We start from the raw sequence: 21736 nt of genomic DNA, 5'->3' as shown, positions 1-21736 counted from the left end.
CCTGCAATATACAGCAGGCCTCGAAATTCACGGCGGACATGTCCGCCGTCACAGCATGTGATGTCCGCGGGAAGTACCCTCTAGATCGGTCATATTTGTCCGCCGAGAAATATCGCAGAAACTGGCGATACAAATCGTCATTGCATAGCACGAACAACTGTTGCAAGAATATAATTTGCGCTGGGAATGCGAAATTATCGCATTCCAAGCGCGCATCTAGACAAAGTTAATACTGTATCTCTTACCTTCCATTCAAGCAGAAAAACTTTCGAATTTTACGTTGCTTCAACGATTGATGACATTGAATCAGCGTAACAGAGGTGAATTCTTAGCTAAGAATTGATGGGAGTATCGGTACTTCTACACTAATCACGCGCAACTTAGTTCAAGTCTTATGTCACAATGTCTGGCTTTGATCTCCGAGTAATATTGATAAGGCAAGGTTGGTTACAAAGTTAGATTATAAGAGTATAGGCTACTACAGCAAGATGCCGCAAAACTTAAGTTTTGGTATTACAGTAAGAAAGAAGAGGCCCAGGGAAATTTCTGAAAGTGAGAATGAGGGCGATGAACCTACTACTAGGAATTTTAGTGGTGATAGACGCATATATTAAAGGAACAACGAATGTAAAGATTAGCTCTGTCAAAGATCACAACACATCGTTTACCCCAAGCCATCAATTTCCGGCCATCGACAATATGAGTGACAAAAAAAAATCAAATTAAGAGATTGTTTGAAATCGCATATTTTATCGCTAAAGAAGAGCTCGCATTTATGCTTTTCCCTCAACTAGCCGGCCTGGAGAAAAGACACGGAATAGATCTCGGTATCACGTATCTTAACGACAAGCAGTGATCTCGTGGAGATTGGCGCACGTCTTTGAAGATCGATGTTATTGAAGCTCTAATCATACGCATATGTTTGAATGGCCTTGACTGCGCTGATTATAACTCCGAGCCTGCCGTGGTCTTGTGGAATACTGATACTATTTGGGAGAGGCGACCGCATCACGGAGAGGGGAAAAATAATTGTGCTTTTTCTAATGTTTTGTTTATTCTTTTCGTCACTTTCGCTCACATGACACGCAAAAATAAACCTAAAAAAAAAAGCCTAGTGAAACTTTGCACATCAGAAAATAGTAGCGTTACGCGTTAGTGTAGAAGTTTTCCGACTCGTGCCCAGAACATTGTGACGCAAGAAGCCACACGACCTCGTTCGGTGGAAGTTAATCAGTTATGCGGCGGATTATTTTTTTATTATTTGTTTGCATCAGACACAAAAAGTCCATAGAATTTAAATTTTTAACAATCATCATATTATCATCATCATCATATTTAGTAGCTACACGGCGTCAAGCGCACGTCGTTGGTCCGATGAAAGCTTTTCAGAGTGACTTCGCTGAAATTTTAAAAAGCCTAAACCGTAGCTATGGTTCTCAAATGGCGAAGACTTATCAAGATAAAGGGATTAAGTATGACGATCGACGTTAAAACTGGTGTGTCCGCCGTAAGACTTAATTTGTCCGCCGAGATAGCTGCTCAGACCGGACACGTTTGTCCGCCGTCAACAAAAACGAATTTCGAGGCCTGTACAGTATACACTCCTGCACTGCCGTATTCGATAAACGACTTTCGATAAAAAACAGAACGCTTTGAAGGTAACTAATTAGCAAAACGAGCGAAACGAGGTAAAACTGATAGCTGGTTTCCACTCTGCTTGAGATCTTGATTTTTTGGGTTTTATTTCGATAACTTCACTGTCTTGATCATTGTTATTCACTCGCACAACAAGGGAATGAAACGGCTTGTTTTCCAACTGTTCCAATTATGACCTAACAATATCAAAATTTTTACGACTAGGCGTACTGCATGCGTAAAACTAATCGTTTCAAGCAGCGATTATAATATATTCGGTTTGCGACCTAGGTGTCAATATAAACAAGACAGTAAGCTTAATCAAAGACTATTTTAATTGAGTAAAATAGCGCTATGGTTATGACATCACCTTTCTCGCCCCCCCAAGGTTTTTTGAAAAGTCGGCGCCTATGAATGACGCTACTATTTTCTTCTGTGCAAAGTTTCACGAGGCTTTTTTTTGGGGGTTTATTTTTGCAACTTCTACAATGACGCTACTATTTTCTTCTGTGCAAAATTTCACTAGGCTTTTTTCTTTGGGTTTATTTTTGCATGTCATGTGAGCGAATGTTAATTTTCCCTGGGCCTATTCTTTCTTACTGTAATACCAAAACTTGACAAATTTTGCTACATGTTGCTGTGATAGCCTACTCGTATGATCTAATTTTGTAACGAATCTTGCCTTATCAATATCACTCAGAGATCAAAGCCAGACATTGTGATGTAAGACTTAAAATAAGTTGCGCTTGGTTAGTGTAGAAGTACGCCGGTACTCACATCAATTTTTAGCGAAAAAATTACCTTTGTTACACTGATTCAATGTCATCAATCGTTGAAGCAACGTAAAACTTGAAAGTTTTCCTGCTTGAATAGAAGGTAAGGGATACAGTATTAACATTTTCTAGATGCGCGCACTAGAATGGGCGGGAAATCATATTCTCGCAACAAATGTTTGTGTTATGCAAGCACGTTTGAGCAACTACTAGTGTTTCTTCTAGAAAAGCCACGTATGACTGGTTTTGAGTTTGCTTTTGCTGGCCGAAGTTTATCGGCGAAAAATGGCCGATACAATATATAGATTACACCTGATATAGCCTAATAGTAATTACTATTACCATTGCACATGCCTAATCTTGCGAAGTTTGGGCAATTTAAAGACACTCCCCGAAAGTCGAAACCAGTAAACCACAACAATAAATAAATACAATAAAATAAACTGTTTTAAACTCCAGAGTTTCTGATATAAAATTCAAACATTTGCATTATTTATCAAAATAAATTTTGAAGTGCAAAAGCTTTATTGCTCAAAAGGATAATGCTGTGTTAAAAAAAATCGTAAAGTTACACCATACTATACAAAGTATGGAACTTTATTTTACTTTATCACTATTATGTATTTCCCCTTATCATTATCCATGGATCACTGAATTAGATCATATCGACTTCGGTGGACGCGTTGTCAAGTCTGCCCCGTTAGCTCAGTGCAGTAGCGCACCCAGAAAAAAATTTAGGAGGGGGGCTAATTCAGAAATGTCGGCCGAGTGATTTGCAACAATAGTGACTGTAGGCCAATGCCTATCTCTTTGATAAATATTTAAAGGCACTCACGGCCCACAACCCACCGGTTGCCGATACATCAGGATTCGTTCTCTCAATCAGATTAGAAGTTGGCCTAGTGAGAAGCTGTAGGCCTATCACTTTCCAGAAGTTTGGTTGGAAATTCATTTCAAGAAACTCCATCCCGCTCCGATACCGAAGTCACCCGCATGCCATCTAGACCATTTTCATATCATCTTCACTACATTTTTCATCATTCATGATCATCAGTGTAATATCATGCTCAAATAATAAGTTAATTAATCTAAATTCCTGTACCCATCAGTTATCAATTCCTATTCAATATCACACCACTGTCGTTGCTGCGAACACTCCATTTTACTTAAAACGATGTACTGTACATAGTATTTTGTATATGTAATATGTTTAATATGTAAATAATATGTAATATGTTTAATATGTAATAATATGCCGTATGTTCATTGTTTATTCTTGAATGCTCGTGTTGTTGATTTTTCTTTTTTATATTGGTTGTAAGGTTCAGTCGTACCCGCATGGTTTCACCAACTGGCACACCTCCAGTTGCTTTAGGTATGTGGAGCCAACTGGTTCTTCCAACTAATTCATCTACTTTAAACTGTTAGGTTTGGTGGCCGTGCTTAATTTACTTTCGTGTACGTAACCTTTAAATTTGCATCGCATGCACGTTTTAAACTTTTGTAGTTTTGCCACCTTTTCCTTTTGTTGGTTTTGTTCCCGTTCACTATTTGTAACTTTATCATTGCTGTTGTTTTCCGACAAAGAAAAATAAATTGAATTGAATTGAATTGAATTGAGCCCCATGCTATTAGAATCATCAGCGCTCTCATCCCTACGTCCACTCTCGCAATCTTCTATAGATCTCGACTTTTTAGTCATGTATGACAAAATAGAATTAGCTTTCCGTTTGCCAACTGGTCACAGCGGTAAACCATAATCTCTTCGTGGGAAAATTGTAACATAAGATTCACGGATCTGTTCGTCTGTATGTAATGACCCAAAAAGAAACACTCCTTTGAAACGTCTATTCAAAAAGTGTATTTCTGTAAAATTAGCCCGCGGCTATCGAAAATGGAGTGCAACGCGATGCACCACTCAAAACTTGTCACTACAGAACAAACTACTTAGATAAAAAGACGGAAATTTTATCCAGCTGGCAAGCACTAAGCAAACAGTTAAATATGCCTCCAACTTTCAAGCAACTATTTTACGAATGACTAGAATAATTTGCGATATCTCAAACTCACGTAAACAGTAGCCTAACTGTGACGCAATAAAGAAAGACATTGTCACGCAATTCAAACAGGTGTTCAAAGGCGATGATGCAATGTTTTATCAGGTCTTACGAACGATGGTGCAATATTTGGACACTTTTCAGCAACTTCCATGACGCAAGATGCCAGCTAGGTTAAGCAGACCATAACGGTTTTTATATGACGTTTGATTTGGTGAAAATTGTCCGTAACATTGCGGCCCCTAGTTATGACAGTCTAACATGGCATAACTAAAAAAGAATTTAAGGACAATTTTGAAGCCAATGAATAAAAACACACGATACACAAATTGTTTGAATCACTCACGTTTAAGTTAATACGTAAATACAAAGGGCATGCAAAGAATGAACAAGAATAAGAATAATACACGACGATACATGAAATTGGTACCATAGGTTGCCTACACGCTAAAATGACGCTATATACAATGGTTGCGATAATAACCGACCGTTCTGGGCTCAGACAAGTGTCGGCCACCGCAGACAAAACCAGGCTCAAACCCTAACACTTAAGTGTTCTTTACGGGGGCGAGGCACGAAATATCCCTCAACACGTAGTCTACTTTTACTTTCCCCGTACTCTCATCATAGTTGCAGAGTGCAGACGGCAACTTTAGCTCTACGAACCACAGGCTTCCCTTTCCTAATTTGTGGAACTACCTCATGCACCCTCCCAAGTTGATACTTTCCACGTTTACAAATGTCTTGGAGAGAACCCACCACTACAAGTTGACCAGGCTCCAAATTCTCGGTCATTTTTAGCCATTTTTTCCGGCCCTGAAGACCTGGCAAGTAAAAATCGATCCATTTACTCCAAAACTGCTGAGAAAGTGACAAATTGAACCGATAATCCCTTCTTAATTGGTCACGATCATGTGGTTTCCCAACAGCACAGTATGGGTCTAAGTATGGGGTCAAAAGTGAGGCAGGGGTGACAGTAAAATCCCTAGTGTTAGATTTTCAACAGGTCCTTGATAGGCCTGCCTTTCGTTTTACCGCATTACTCCCGTTAATTTGTGTATTCGCCACCTAGCGTCGTTTCCCCTTCATTGTTATGTTATCGCTCTTTGCAAATGGCAACACTCACCACGAGATTGTCTATGGAACTTTCGAGACGTTTTCGTTTTTGCTGCTAGTTTGCCAGCTAGCCGAACTTGTTAGTTACTGTAGTTTGTGACTGAAAGTTGATTGATTGATGTTTATGCTTTGTTAGCTGCTTCTTTGTTATGTACTTCTACAGGACTTAAGTTTGACAACTGCTATGGTAATACTTATTTGCGTGTAGGCTGAATTCCATATTTGCAGCTTGCCATCTCAAAGTTCAACTTACTGGTGAGCGTACTTGTGATGTAATAATGTTTTTTGTAGCTGAATGTTGACTGTCTACCGTAAACAAACGTAACGTATCTCTGATGTGCGTAAATTGTTGTTAGGCTAATACTTCAAACTTAAATATTGCAGAGTCAATCACTATAGAATCCTTCGCGTACAAGTGCATCATTTGGCATTACTGATCCGGTCATACTACCGGTATGTTTGTTATTCTGAATTGTATGATCAATTGATTTGTGTCGTGAATTGTGGATTCATGTTTACTACTGAATTATTGACCAATAATTTGTCAGCCTAATGGAAATTAATTCTCGTAAACCGATCTTAACTAGGCCAAGTGAATTGCCACGTTTCTTTGTTTTTTAATGATTATTGACCTAGCGTTATGGTTGTACGGTACGGTAGCCTACGTAATAATTGTGTAAGGTAACATCGCGAATTTATTTATTCAGTGCGTCATTGGCCAACCTGTGGAACTTGTGTACCGTACAGTGGATTGAGAACTGTTTGTCAACAAATTTGGTACGTTTATCAGTTCGACTGTTGTGCTTGCTGAATTGTGACTAGTGTCTTATGTTGTGTTATTTCTTGACAGAAAAACCGTATAAACTTCATTGCTGCGAAGCAGTCATTGGAAACCGAGTGATTTCTTCAAGTTGGCGTGCTTTAACAGTTGCTCAGTCCTGCCGGGTGGATTAGGAAAATCGTGACGTCACCAGCGCAATTAACTACCGCACCTGTTGTGTTCGCGTCGCACACAACACTAGGGTCGTCACTCAAAGGTACCAAAGGGCGTTCGTTCACGATCCGAGCGGCACTGCCTGTGTACGTAAGCAGTTCAATGAAATTGGGCTTACGTAGCGAACAGTCCAAAATGTGAAAAAAGTACTTAGTCATATCGGCCACGAAACCAAATCTTTCAAGCCGAAATCTAGCCAAGACATCTACCAGAGGGTTTAACAAATCAGGACACGAAAACATTACATCATTAACACAAGTTCCTCGAAATTCAGACTTGCCATCGTAAACAATACGCTTTTTTAACTGTGACGTCACAAAGTATGGTAAATACCATTCAAATCCCTTTACATTTTCTGCTTTACCAGCACGCTCAATATAGCCATTAGATTTAAAATCCTTCATGGTGTCAGTAAGGAAATCACAAAGTTCAGGTTGTTTTAAAGCCTTCTTCCTTAAAGCAGCAGCTCGATCTATCTGACGCCAACACAAAATTGTTAGGTAAATCAATATCTTCCTTCAACGGTACAGGTATCTCAAATCGACCATCTTTCAACTCAATATTCGGTTCAACAAGTTCTCTAGCCAAAATGTCATTGCGAGACAATTCACAGGTTTCACACAATTCACAATTCATTTTGCAAGGTCAAATCCTGAATGACTTTATTCACGTCTGCTATTTCCATATCACGAGACTCAATTTTTTGCTGAAAGCCAGAGATGACATCCGACTCTGAAGACGTCTGCACTCTGCACACGTTAGCAGCGCTTTCGTCTAAGGGTGACTTACCACCACAAGCCAACCAACCGAGAGGAGTGAGCAAAGCATGTGGTTCACTACGATTCTCACCAACACGCTCTTCTTTAGCCCACATCAAATAAGCGTTGTCGTTGCCAATCAGTACATCTACAGTACTACAATCATTCAAATGAAACATATTCACGTCATGAAAATGACGGAAACCACTTAAATCCTGCTTATGCGGTAAAGTTTTAACATCGTCAGCCCAAGCTGGGTTAACCACCGAAGTTATATCATAAAACAGTTCATTCGTCTCTAACGACTGAATGTTGACTTTAACAAGGTCAGCACAAGTAGGTTTCTGACCAGCCAGAGTATCCATTTTAAACGACGCTTTATCATACGGTTTAACGCCAAGTTCGCACACCAAATCACTCGAAACAAAAGTCAACTGCGAACCAGGATCATGCTGACAATACACCAACTTCGATTTGCCAGTTATTGGATTCAAAACACGAGCAGCAGTAATGCGGTTAAAAGCTGCTTTAACATTTCCAATCTTAACATTACGCACAGGAACTCTGGCACCAGCATCATCTTTGCCGATCGAACCCAGAAAATCACGTGACGTCACAAAAAAATCATGCAGAAGAAAATAGTGTTTCCTATCGTTGTTAGGCCCACACTTACGACAGTTGTTTGCATGAACGCAATCCCTAACCATATGCTGGCGCAAACAATTCAAGCATTTGCCAGCTTTTACAATAACATCTCTCCGATCTTTAGGTGTCAAGCGCAAAAATTCATTACAGTTAGACAAAAAATGATATTCAACTTGACCACGTGACGAACAACAAATGCATGCCGGTAGGTCTCTATGTTTGGCCACACCACCGCGCGGTGCGCCAACAGCAGTCGAGTACTGCGAACTTCCTGACATCACATCATCATGGGGTTTTACCGACGTCTGCCTAACCGGACATGAAGGCAATTTTCCTTTGCCAAACTTTTTAAAATGCTGCGACTCACCAGAATCGCCCATTAGCATAATGCTAAAATTAGTCGACTTGCGCGTTTCCTCCCGTACTACAAATTCAAACAAACTCTGAAATGTATGCTCATCAGTGCCACCATACTGATCACCCAAAAAGTCAAGATAACGCTGCTTAGCGTCAAACGGGAGTCGCTTAGCCAAATCCAAAACAAAACGTCCTTCTAATTTATCACGCTGACCATAAGCTTGCGCGTAAAGCAGACACTGTGACAATTCATCTTTAAACTCTTTCAAATCACTGGAAAAGATCGAAGTCAATTTGCTACCATAGCGATACTTTCTAATTTCCGGTTTGGCGAAAAGACCTCCACGAACTCCAAAACGCTGGGACAAGCGAGCTAACGACATTTCTATCCTGTCTTCCTCTGACAAGCCAGGAGTGTCAGAAACCAAATTAGCAATCGTTTGCGCAGCTGTTCTAACACAAGCTGCTTGTAACAAAGTCAAACGAGTTCCTTTAAAGAGCGAAGCTGCCATCAAGGCCATAACACGATTTTTAAAGAGATTTTTAAAGAAGACAAAAGGCATATTATTACCATCGTAACCAATCGAGGCCGCCTTATCGAAAAACGTCCTACTATTTTGGTATTCAAAAAAGCAATCCTGCTGTTGAGAACTCGATTTAGCGGGAGAAGACAAGCTATATCCCTTAAGGGGCTGAGGGGGGTCAGTCACATGCACAGCCCGATCACGATCCTCACACACGTTAAAATCAGGAGACGCGATACGCCTCTCACAACCACCCAAATTACGTGTAGCTGGGAGATCAAAAACTAGCGGCGCAGAAAACTGTGAAGGGGGCAAAGCATTACTGCTAATGGCGGCCCCGTGACCTGTACGCTCTGGGGGAGGAGTTAGGTTATAATTTACCGGCCTTTGCTCTACAGCCTTCGGAAGACCCTAAGCCGCGGCCCCGAGACCTCCTGAAACAGCTGGAAAACGTGTGAATTGCCCTGGTCCACTCACGGACTGAACAGGCGCCTGGAAAAGGTTATGTAAATTAAACTGCGATTGACGTTCACTTCTGAAATGCCTAGAAGATCTCTTCTTAGAGCTACGCCGGGAGCCCACCTCTGATCGATATTCAGCTAAAGCTACCCCCTTACGTTGTTTAGCCTTCAACTGGGCGTCTTTGAGTGCAAACTCAGCAGCTCTCGCGGCGGCCTCAGCAGCTCTCGCCTCGGCCTCAGCTCTCACGGCAGCCTCAGTTCGTATGGCCTCAGCTCTCGCGTCGGCCTCAGCAGCTCTCGCATCGGCCTCAGCTCTCGCGGCAGCCTTAGCTCGAATGGCTTCAGCTCTCGCGGCGGCCTCAGCAGCTCTCGCTTCGGCCTCAGCTCTCGCGGCAGCCTCAGCTCGAATGGCTTCAGCTCTCGCGGCGGCCTCAGCAGCTCTCGCTTCGGCCTCGGCTTGTATCTGGAGCTCCTCTCGTCTTAGCTGTAAGTTAATTTGTGCAACTATCCGTGACGAGCTATCAGACATCCTAGTGCTTACATTTGAAGCGCTATCCTCAGGATGTATGTCAGCGTCCAACATATCTGAGAACTCTCTTACTTTTTGTTCGAAGTTATTTTTTAACGAGTTAAATTCGGGATCTACCCTATCACGAAGTTCTGCCAAGATTGCAGAGTTAAAAATTTTAGTCAAAAGAGCATGGAAATGCCGTAAATCCTCTTCCACAGTAGAGAACTTAGATCTAAAAATTAACAGTTCCTGCTTATTACTCAAAGAACCTAGGGCTACAGAAAGTTCCCCAATTTGAGTCAAGATATCCCTTCTAAGATGCCGGGCCTCTCGAACTGACTTAGCCTCATCGTTACTGGGTCCCTGCCCAGAATGGCCTGCCCGACCGCAAAGAACATCATCAGGCTTACACTCAGTCGAGTCGACGGCGGCCGAGTCCCTGTCGCCACCGAGTGTAGACATATTAAATGTTGGGGCTAAATTTAACAATCAAAAATTAAGTTACACAAACACACAAAATATTAAGTTATAAAAAACTTGACTGCAAAGACCGTAAAAATACAAAAAGAATTTAAATGCACAATACCGTAGTTGTAGGGGTATATATATGAAGTCCTAAAGTTGCACAAAACTTGCTTGGATTCGTCGACTTGAATCCTCAAGCACAGATCGATTGTCTTTAATCTTTTTTCTTGCCAATGAATGTCAATGTTGTTTTTTCTTCAGAACCAACAAAGAAACGCCTTTAATTTTTAGCTTGAAGTTCTTCAGTAGGCCTACCAACTGAGAAGAAAAGTCTTTAATTTTCTTTTGCTTCTGTAAACTACGAACCAACAAGACCTTCTTTTATTATTTTGCTTCAGTACCAAATACTAGACAGAGTAACGTCTTTTATTATTTCTTTGCTTCTGTAGCCTACCAACCAACAATTCCGTCTTTTATTATTTATGATCACAGCGGTAAACCATAATCTCTTCGTGGGAAAATTGTAACATAAGATTCACGGATCTGTTCGTCTGTATGTAATGACCCAAAAAGAAACACTCCTTTGAAACGTCTATTCAAAAAGTGTATTTCTGTAAAATTAGCCCGCGGCTATCGAAAATGGGGTGCAACGCGATACACCACTCAAAACTTGTCACTACAGAACAAACTACTTAGATAAAACACGGAAATTTTATCCAGCTGGCAAGCACTAAGCAAACAGTTAAATATGCCTCCAACTTTCAAGCAACCATTTTACGAATGACTAGAATAATTTGCGATATCTCAAACTCACGTAAACAGTAGCCTAACTGTGACGCAATAAAGAAAGACATTGTCACGCAATTCAAACAGGTGTTCAAAGGCGATGATGCAATGTTTCATCAGGTTTTACGAACGATGGTGCAATAGTTGGACACTTTCCAGCAACTTCTATGACGCAAGATGCCAGCTAGGTTAAGCAGATCATAACGGTTTTTATATGACGTTTGAATTGATGAAAATTGTCCGTAACACCAACACAAATAAGTGCGAAAACAACAACTCGCACGAAAACAGTTTTGTTACGGCCAATCTCTGTACAAATCAAACGTCATATAAAAGTCTACTGAATATTACGTCATGGAAATTCCTAAAGCATGTGCCAAAATTGCACCATCGTTCATAAGACCTGTTTGGACCTGTTTGGGCCTGTTTAAACAGGAAATATTACATAAGCTTAAACACCTGTTGGAATGACTTCATAATTGTCTTTCATTTATTGCGTCACAGTTACTTTCTACGTGAATTTGAGATATTGATATCTATTCTGGTCATTCGTAAAATGATTGCTTGAAAGTTGGCCGCACATTTAACTGTTGGCTTAGTGCTTGCTAGCTGGACAAAGGTTCCGTCTTTTATCCAAGTAATCTGTTGTGTAGTGACAGTTTAAGTGGTGTACGCGTTGCACCCCCTCGTTTTTGGTAGCCGTGGGCTAATTTTTACAGAAATACACTGTTTGAAAAGAAGTTCAAGTGTGTGTTTCTTCGGTCATTATATGCAGACGAAAGGATCCGGGAACTTTAAGTTACAATTTTCCCACGAAGAAATTATGGTTTACCGTTGTGACCATAAAAAATAAAAGACGATTCTCTGTCTAGTGTTTGGCACAGAAGCACTTAGAAGCAAAAAAAATAAAAGACGAAGTTGGTTAGTTGGTAGGCTAAGAAGCACTTAGAAGCAAAGAAATAATAAAAGAAGATCTTATTGGTTGGTAGTCTAAAGAAGTAAAGAAAAGTAAAGACATTTCTTCTCAGTTTGGTACAGAAGAAAAATAACTTTGACATTTATTGGCAAGAAAGAAGATTAAAGGCAATCCATCTGTGCTTGAAGATTCAAGTGGAAGAATCCAAGCAAGTTTTGTGGACGTTTGGACTTCACATACTCGTACAGCTACGGTATCGTGCATTTAAATTCTTTTTTGTATTTTTTTACGGTCTTTGCAGTTAAGTTTTTTATAACTACTGTAATTTGTGTGTTTGTGTAACTTAATTTTTTAATTGTTAAATTTAGCCTTAACATTTAATATGTTTACACTCGGTGGTGACAGGGACTCGACCGCCGTCGACTCGACTGAGTTTAAGCCTAATGATGTTCTTTGCGGTCGGGCAGGCCATTCTGGGGAGGGACCCATTAACGATGAGGCTAAGTCAGTTCGAGAGGCCCGGCATCTTAGACGGGATATTTTGACTCAAATCGGGAAACTTTCTGTGGCCCTAGGTTCTTTGAGTGATAAGCAGGAACTGTTAATTTTTCGATCTAACTTATCTACTTTAGAAGAGGAATTACGGCATTTCCATGCTCTCTTGAGTAAAATTTTTAACTCTGCAATCTTGGCAGAACTTCGTGATAGGGTAGATCCCGAATTTAACTCGTTAAAAAATAACTTCGAACAAAAAGAAAGTGAGTTGTCAGATATGTTGGATGCTGACATACATCCTGAGGATAGCGCCTCAAATGTAAGCACTAGGATGTCTGAGAGCTCGTCACGGATAGTTGCACAAATTAACCTACAGTTAAGACGAGAGGAGCTCCAGATCCAAGCTGAGGCCGAAGCAAGAGCTGCTGAGGCCATCGCAAGAGCTGAAGCCATACGAGCTGAGGCTGCCGCACGAGCAGAGGCCGCCGCAAGAGCTGAGGCCATACGAGCTGAGGCCATACGAGCTGAGGCCATACGAGCTGAGGCTGCCGCGAGAGCTGAGGCCGACGCGAGAGCTGCTGAGGCCGAAGCGAGAGCTGCTGAGGCCGCCGCGAGAGCCGAAGCTAGAGCTGCTGAGTTCGCACTCAAAGACGCTCAGTTGAGGGCCGAACAACGTAAAGAGGTAGTTTTAGCTGAATATCGTTCTGAGTTGGGCTCCCGGCGTATCTCTAGGAAGGGCTCTTCTAGGCATTCCAGAAGTGAACATCAATCACAGTTTAATTTACCTAACCTTTTCCACACGCCTGTTCAATCCGTAAGTGGACCTGTACAATCCACATGTTTTCCAGCTGTTTCAGGAGGTCTCGGGGCCGCGGCTAAGGATCTTCCGAAGGCTGTAGAGCCAAGGTCTGCAAATTACAACCGAACTCCTCCCCCAGAGCGTACAGGTCACGGGGCCGCCATTAGCAGTAATGCTTTGCCCCCTTCAAAGTTTTCTGCGCCGCTAGTTGCTGATCGCCCAGCTACACGTAATTTAGGTGGTTGTGAGAGGCGTATCGTGTCTCCTGATTTTAACGTATGTGAGGATCGTGATCGGGCTGTGCATGTGACTGAGCCCACTCAGCCCATTAAGGGATATAGCTTGTCTTCTCCCGCTAAATCGAGTTCTCAACAGCAGGATTGCTTTTTTGAATACCAAAATAGTAGGACGTTCTTCGATAAGGCGGCCTTGATTGGTTACGATGGTAATAATATGCCATTTGTCTTCTTTAAAAATCGTGTTATGGCCTTGATGGCAGCTTCGCCCTTTAAGGGAACTCGTTTGACTTTGTTGCAAGCAGCTTGTGTTAGAACAGCTGCACAAACGATTGCTAATTTGGTTTCTGACACTCCTGGCTTGTCAGAGGAAGACAGGATAGAAATGTCGTTAGCTCGCTTGTCCCAACGTTTTGGGGTTCGTGGAGGTCTTTTCGCAGAACCAGAAATTAGAAAGTATCGCTATGGTAGCAAATTGACTTCTATCTCTTCCAGTGATTTGAAAGAGTTTAAAGATGAATTGTCGCAGTGTTTGCTTTACGCGAAAGCTTATGGTCAGCGTGATAAATTAGAAGGACGTTTTGTTTTGGATTTGGCTAAACGACTCCCGTTTGACGCTAAGCAGCGTTATCTTGACTTTTTAGGTGATCAGTATGGTAGCACTGAGGAACCTACTTTTCAGAGTTTGTTTGATTTTGTAGTACGGGAGGAAACGCGCAAGTCGACTGATTTTAGCATTATGCTAATGGGCGATTCTGGTGAGTCGCAGCATTTTAAAAAGTTTGGCAAAGGAAAATTGCCTTCATGTCCGGTTAGGCAGACGTCGGTAAAACCCCATGATAATGTGATTTCAGGGAGTTCGCAGTACTCGACTGCTGTTGGCGCACCGCGCGGCGGTGTGGCCAGACATAGTGACATACCGGCGTGTTTTTGTTGTTCGTCACGTGGTCAAGTTGAATATCATTTTTTGTCTAATTGTAAAGAATTTTTGCGCTTGACACCTAAAGGTCGGAGAGATGTCATTGTGAAAGCTGGAAAATGCTTGAACTGTTTGCGCCAGCATATGGTTAAGGACTGTAATCATGCAAACAACTGTCGTCAGTGTGGGCCTAACAACGATAGGAAACACTATTTTCTTCTGCATGATTTTTATGTGACGTCACGTGATTCTCTGGATTCGGTCGGTAAAGATGATGCTGGTGCCAGAGTTCCTGTGCGTAATGTTAAGATTGGAAATGTTAAAGCAGCCTTTAACCGCGTTACTGCTGCTCGTGTTTTGAATCCAATGACTGGCAAATCGAAGTTGGTGTATTGTCAGCATGATCCTGGTTCGCAGTTGACCTTTGTTTCGAGTGACTTGGTGTGCGAACTTGGTCTTAAACCGTATGATAAAGCGTCGTTTAAAATAGATACTCTGGCTGGTCAGAAACCTACTTGTGCTGACCTTGTTAAACTCAACATCCAGTCGTTAGAGACTGATGAACTGTTTTGTGATATAACCTCGGTGGTTAACCCAGCTTGGGCTGACGATGTTAAAACTTTACCCCATAAACAAGATTTAAGTGGTTTCCGTCATTTTCATGACGTGAATATGTTTCATTTGAATGATTGTAGTACTGTAGATGTACTGATTGGCAACGACAACGCTTATTTGATGTGTGCAAAAGAAGAGCGTGTTGGTGACAATCGTAGTGAACCGCATGCTTTGCTCACTCCTCTCGGTTGGTTGGCTTGTGGTGGTAAGTCACCCTTAGTTGAAAGCGTTGCTAAAGTGTGCAGAGTGCAGACGTCTTCAGAGTCGGATGTCATCTCTGGCTTTCAGCGTAAAATTGAGTCTCGTGATATGGAAATAGCAGACCTGAATAAAGTCATTCAGGATTTGACGTTGCAAAATGAAACCTGTGAATTGTCTCGCAATGATAATTTGGCTAGAGAACTTGTTGAACCGAATATTGAGTTGAAAGGTGGTCGATTTGAGATACCTGTACCGTTGAAGGAAGATATTGATTTACCTAACAATTTTGTGTTGGCGTCAGATAGAGCTGCTGCTTTAAGGAAGAAGGCTTTAAAACAATCTGAATTTCGAGGAACTTGTGTAAATGATGTAATGTCTTCTTGCCCTGACTTGTCTGACTTGTTAAACCCTCTGGCAGATGTCTTGGCTAGATTTCGGCTTGAAAGATTTGGTTTCATGGCTGATGTGACCAAATACTTTTTTCACATTTTGGACTCTTCAATACGTAAGCCCAATTTTATTGAACTGCTTACGTATAATACACAGGCAGTGCCGTTCGGATCGTGAACGAACGCCCTTTGGTACCTTTGAGTGACGACCCTAGGGATTTTACTGTCATCACCCCTGCCTCACTTTTGACCCCATACTTAGACCCATACTGTGCTGTTGGGCAACCACATGATCGTGACCAATTAAGAAGGGATTATCGGTTCAATTTGTCACTTTCTCAGCAGTTTTGGAATAAATGGATCGATTTTTACTTGCCAGGTCTTCAGGGCCGGAAAAAATGGCTAAAAATGGCCGAGAATTTGGAGCCTGGTCAACTTGTAGTGGTAGGTTCTCTCCAAGACATTGGTAAACGTGGGAAGTATCAACTTGGGAGGGTGCATGAGGTAGTTCCACAAATTAGGAAAGGGAAGCCTGTGGTTCGTAGAGCCAAAGTTGCCGTCTGCAACTATGATGAGAGTACGGGGAAAGTGAAAGTAGACTACGTGTTGAGGGATATTTCGTGCCTCGCCCCCGTAAAGAACACCTAAGTGTTAGGGTTTGAGCCTGGTTTTGTCTGCGGTGGCCGATACTTGTCTGAGCCCGGAACAGTCGGTTATTATCGCAACCATTGTATATAGCGTCATTTAGCGTGTACCTATGGTACCAATTTCATGTATCGTCGTGTTTATTCTTATTGCTGTTCATTCTTTGCATGCCCTTTGTAGTTACGTATTAACTTAAACGAGAGTGATTCAAACAATTTGTGTATCGTGTGTTTTATTCATTGGCTCACGATTGTCCTTCAATTCTTTTTTAGTTATGCCATGTTAGACTGTCATAACTAGGGGCCGCTATGTTACGGCCAATCTCTGTACAAATCAAACGTCATATAAAACCGTTCAAGTCTACTGAATATTACGTCATGGAAATTCCTAAAGCATGTGCCAAAATTGCACCATCGTTCATAAGACCTGTTTGGACCTGTTTGGGCCTGTTTAAACAGGAAATATTACATAAGCTTAAACACCTGTTGGAATGACTTCATAATTGTCTTTCATTTATTGCGTCACAGTTACTTTCTACGTGAATTTGAGATATTGATATCTATTCTGGTCATTCGTAAAATGATTGCTTGAAAGTTGGCCGCACATTTAACTGTTGGCTTAGTGCTTGCTAGCTGGACAAAGGTTCCGTCTTTTATCCAAGTAATCTGTTGTGTAGTGACAGTTTAAGTGGTGTACGCGTTGCACCCCCTCGTTTTTGGTAGCCGTGGGCTAATTTTTACAGAAATACACTGTTTGAAAAGAAGTTCAAGTGTGTGTTTCTTCGGTCATTATATGCAGACGAAAGGATCCGGGAACTTTAAGTTACAATTTTCCCACGAAGAAATTATGGTTTACCGTTGTGACCAAGTTTAAAACAAAACACTAATTTTGTAAACAGTAAATTTGATGTAGACATTTTTCCTACTTACAAAATATTCAAAATTAGTTCGTATTTTTAATTAAAGTCCCAGACGCCTTCGCCTCTCTGCTCAAATGTCGTATACAGTTTTACATGTCTCATGTCCGTGTGATTCGGCATTGACGTACATTGGTATGTCCACCAGACATTTGACCACGAGAGTACGGGAGCATCTGAACTTTAGGGAGTTAAAGAAAGGTGCCATTAAAGACCATATCATGGAGTGTTCTTTTTGCACAGATCGAAAGTTCTCTGCTGACTTATTTAAAATTTTACGCAAAGGCAAATCCCAATTTGACAATTCCACAATTTAAACAAACAATTAGCCTATTTGCTGGATCACAGTCCATCACAGCCAACCAGTAGCGTAGTCAGGAATTTTGAAAAGGGAGGTTTTGACAGCGTGTTTGTCTAAGAGGATACCCAGCAGTGGGGGTCTGGGGACTGAGGGGCAACCCCCAGAAATTTTTGAAAAATTGTATTGAATTTGGTGCATTCTGAGAGCATTTTCAACAAAAATGTGGGTACGGTATATGAATATTCATGGAAAATACATTTTCGTTTAAAATTAGGCAAACATTGTTTTAGAGACATGAAAAGACCAGCATCATTCTCAATATCGTAAAGTCACACGCGTGCCAAAGGGGGGGGGGGGGGGGGGTTCTAACCCCCTCTCCCTTGATTACGCCACTGCAGCCAACCGTGCCAATTTTCTTTCAACTTTGTATCGAAACTGAAACGGTGTTGAAAGTAACACTATTGAATTCGTCATCCTCAAAAACCCTAATATGGATTCCAAGGTTGTGTTTCTAGCTGTCACAGTTTCTTTCTATCTCTTACCAGGAAAAAGACTTGGAAAGGGAAAACAACTTGTCCTTGCATTCTTTCGCTTTGTGTCCTTGCCTATTGCAACGATTGCACCACTTCCTCAATTCCTGATGATTTCTGTTAGTCTTCCTCCGGCAGATAACAGCCTTATGACCTAAGCCATAACAATTAAAACAACGTACTTCTCTTGGAACCTCACCTCCTTTAAAAGTATTTGTTGGCTCCTCGTCATTATCGAATGAAAACATCTTTTCGGTCGACAACTTCTCATCATGGGCAACTAAATACTGTTCCGCCACACTGGCTATATTTTCTAGAGTTTTTGGACTTCTCTCCATTAAATAAACAGACAGATGTTTTGAGCATGAATCTGTGAATTGTTCCTTAACTATAAGATTTGCCAATCTGTCCAATGATTGTTCGGCCACCGAAAGTTCAAACCATTTTAACAAAAGGTTTCTTAGATGTTCAATAAATTGACATGGGCTTTCGTGTTGTTCAGGCTTTGCCTCACGGAATCTTTGACAGTATCCATGCTCGGTAAAATTGTATCGCTTTAACAAAGCTAACTTCAATCTGTCGTAGTCCATCGCATCTTCTTGTGAAAGTCTTGAATATACATCAACAGCTTGCCCAGACAACAACATGCTTAATTGAGTAGCCCACACTGTCTTCTCCAATTTGACTATTGTAGCATATCGTTCAAACCTTAACAAATAACTATCTAAATCAGGAGTTCCCAGCCGGGGGTACTCGTACCCCTTGGGGGTACGAGATTGAACATCGAGGGGCACGAAGATCTTTGGGCCACAGAGCAGCTTTTCAACCAGATTTCACAGACACGAGACAGAATTTGTCAATCTTTTTGTGCCGAAATCGGAAATCACCACGACATTCTGCTGTACCACAGAAGTAAGGTGGCTATCTCGAAGTCGTGTGATGTCACGATTTTTTAAACTTTTAGAAAGAATCAAATTGTATTTACAACATCGAAATTCTAATCTGGCTGCCTCACTTGAAAGTGATGAATTCGTTCAAAGCGTGACTTATATTTTTGATGTCATGCATCTCCTAAACAAGCTAAGCCTGTCGCTTCAAGGTCAGCAGATAAATGTGGTTACAGCTTGTGAAAAAATTCAAGCTTTCAAGGTAAAACTATCCTTGTGGTCTCCAAGAATTGAAAATGTAAACCTTGCTAATTTTCCTTCTCTTGATAAAATTGCAAATAACTCTTTTGTGCAAAATGTCAAAAATGAAGTTATTTCCCTTTAAAGATGCTGGTTGATTCATTCGATGGTTACTTTTCTGCTCTTGAATTGAATTATTTCCAGCATTGGATTATTAATCCATTTCTTTTAATTTAATAAAAATTTTGGATGATGATAACTTGACGAACATCATCGAAATGAAAAGCTGCCAAAAATTGAAACTGCTATTTGAAAAATCAAAGTTAGAAGACTTTTGGTGTGTTGCTATAAAGTTTTCCAAAGTCTTGCTATGTTAGCCATGAGAGTGACTTTTCGACCATAATGTACATCAAGAAGAAGTACAGAAATCGTTTGCAACTGGATGATGATTTACATGTTACCTTGAGTAAAATCGAACCATCGTTTGAGCGAATTTTATCAATGAAGCAGCAACAAATATCTCACTGAGAAGTGACAAACAAAATAACTGACATTTAATTTTTTTTTTTAGAATTTTTGCATTTTTGTGTGAAATTCCGATTTAACGTTTAATTGAGCTATAAAAGCAATTTAATTTAGTAATGTACGGTATATTGTAGGTGCACGGTCGTTTGGTCGACAGACATTTGGTCGACAGGACGTTTGGTCGACAAGACATTTGGTCGACAGGACGTTAGGTCGACAGAACGATTCATTTTTGGGTTAGGGTTAGGGTTAGAGTCAGGGTTAGATTAGGGTTATGGTTAGTTAACTAACCCTAACCCTAAAGTAAATCGTTCTGTCGACCTAACGTCCTGTCGACCAAACGTCCTGTCGACCAAATGTCTGTCGACCAAACGTCCTGTCGACCAAATGACCGGGTACCATATTGTATATCTGAAAAATTCAACCAGAATTTTTTGGGGATACGAAGAATGCTCTGACTTGACAAAGGGGTACGAGCAGCAAAAAGGTTGGGAACCCCTGATCTAAATCATCTTTTTCCTCAACAAATGATGGAAAATCTGGACATCTAACGCGCCACAATAACATCTCGAACATTATCGTTAGTAGAATTAGATCGCTCACCAATGTCCAGTTTTTGTCTTTCTAAATCAAGCCTTAACTTTTCCAATTCATAACTTATTGCACTCTTTTTTCTTCAGCTTCTGCTTCCCGCTGCGCCCGTTTCTCTTCAGCTTCAAGTTGTGCTCGTTTCTCTTCAGCTTCAAATTGTGTCGTTTCTCCTCAGCTTTTCGTTGTGCTCGATTTTCTTCAGCTTCTGCTTCGCGTTGTGCTCGTTTCTCTTCAGCTTCACGTTCTGCTCTCTTCTCTTCAGCTTCAAGTTCTGATTTCCTTATTTCACGAGCAGCTCTTCTTTCTTCTCTTTCGTCAGCTTCTTGCTGAGCTTTTTGGTCCATTATCTTGTGATACGGTACTCTTCCATCACAAACTGAGACCTCTCATTGCCACTCAGCCCCATTCGTTCAGCCATGCTCCGTAAGTTTCCGATCATCTCACTTTTGACAGTATCCGCCATTTTGACAGCTTGTTGTTGATTTATTGTCCTTTCGGTTGTATTTATTTTTCTTCCCGGACGAGCCCCCAAAATGTCACAGTTTCTTTCTATCTCTTACCAGGAAAAAGACTTGGAAAGGTTCAATGACGTAGTTTAATGGGTATAACCGAAAAGCAGTCAATTAAATGTCGAATAAGTTCTACTGGTGAAATGATAATGAAAATTCTTGAAGGACTTTAACGAACGGCTTCTCAAATAACTCCAATTTCGAACACAATTTATATCAGCACCAATTCTCAACTACTTGTATTCAATTACTTCAAATCTCAATCAACAATACTTTTTGCACCTTTTACCAATCCACAACTCATAACACAACTCTCATCATCAACTCAATAATCAACTCCTATAATCAACTCATAATAATTTACACCACTATTTATAGCAGGTTTAAAGAAGCTTCTAGATTGTCACGTAGGAGTTGAAGGTTCTAGAAAACACGTTACATAATAAAGATTTCGCAATCACAGATCTACTAGTAAACATCCTTATGGCGTCATGACAAACGTCACTCGGCAATTGTGAAAAACAACAGAACATTCCAGATTTGTTCTGTATGAATGTCCCGAATGCTCTGGAAACACATTACATAATAGAGATCTCGCAATCAAAGGTTACTTCAGGTCAGTAACTGATAATAACACATCGCTCAAAAACTCCATAATGAACACAGTACGTTCTGTCAAGATACAAAGTAGCCCGTCGCGTGACCTCGCACATTGATTGTGACACTAGCTTTTCTAGAAGTCGTTTCAGCCCAGAACGTCCAGAATCCTTCAGACTCAAGTTACGAACCCCGAGATCGTAACATTCCAGTCCTTAACTTAAGGAGTCTATAGAGTCTATGGACGTTGTTCATATATAGCCGTCGGCAGGGCCGGATTAAGGCGGGGGCTGATGGGGCTGCAGCCCCAGGCCCACCAAAAAAATAGGCCCACCTATAACAA

This window comes from Aplidium turbinatum, chromosome 6, assembly GCF_918807975.1.
Source record: "Aplidium turbinatum chromosome 6, kaAplTurb1.1, whole genome shotgun sequence".
NCBI classification, from domain to species: Eukaryota; Metazoa; Chordata; class Ascidiacea; order Aplousobranchia; family Polyclinidae; genus Aplidium; species Aplidium turbinatum.
Note: the sequence above shows the minus strand (reverse complement) of the source record.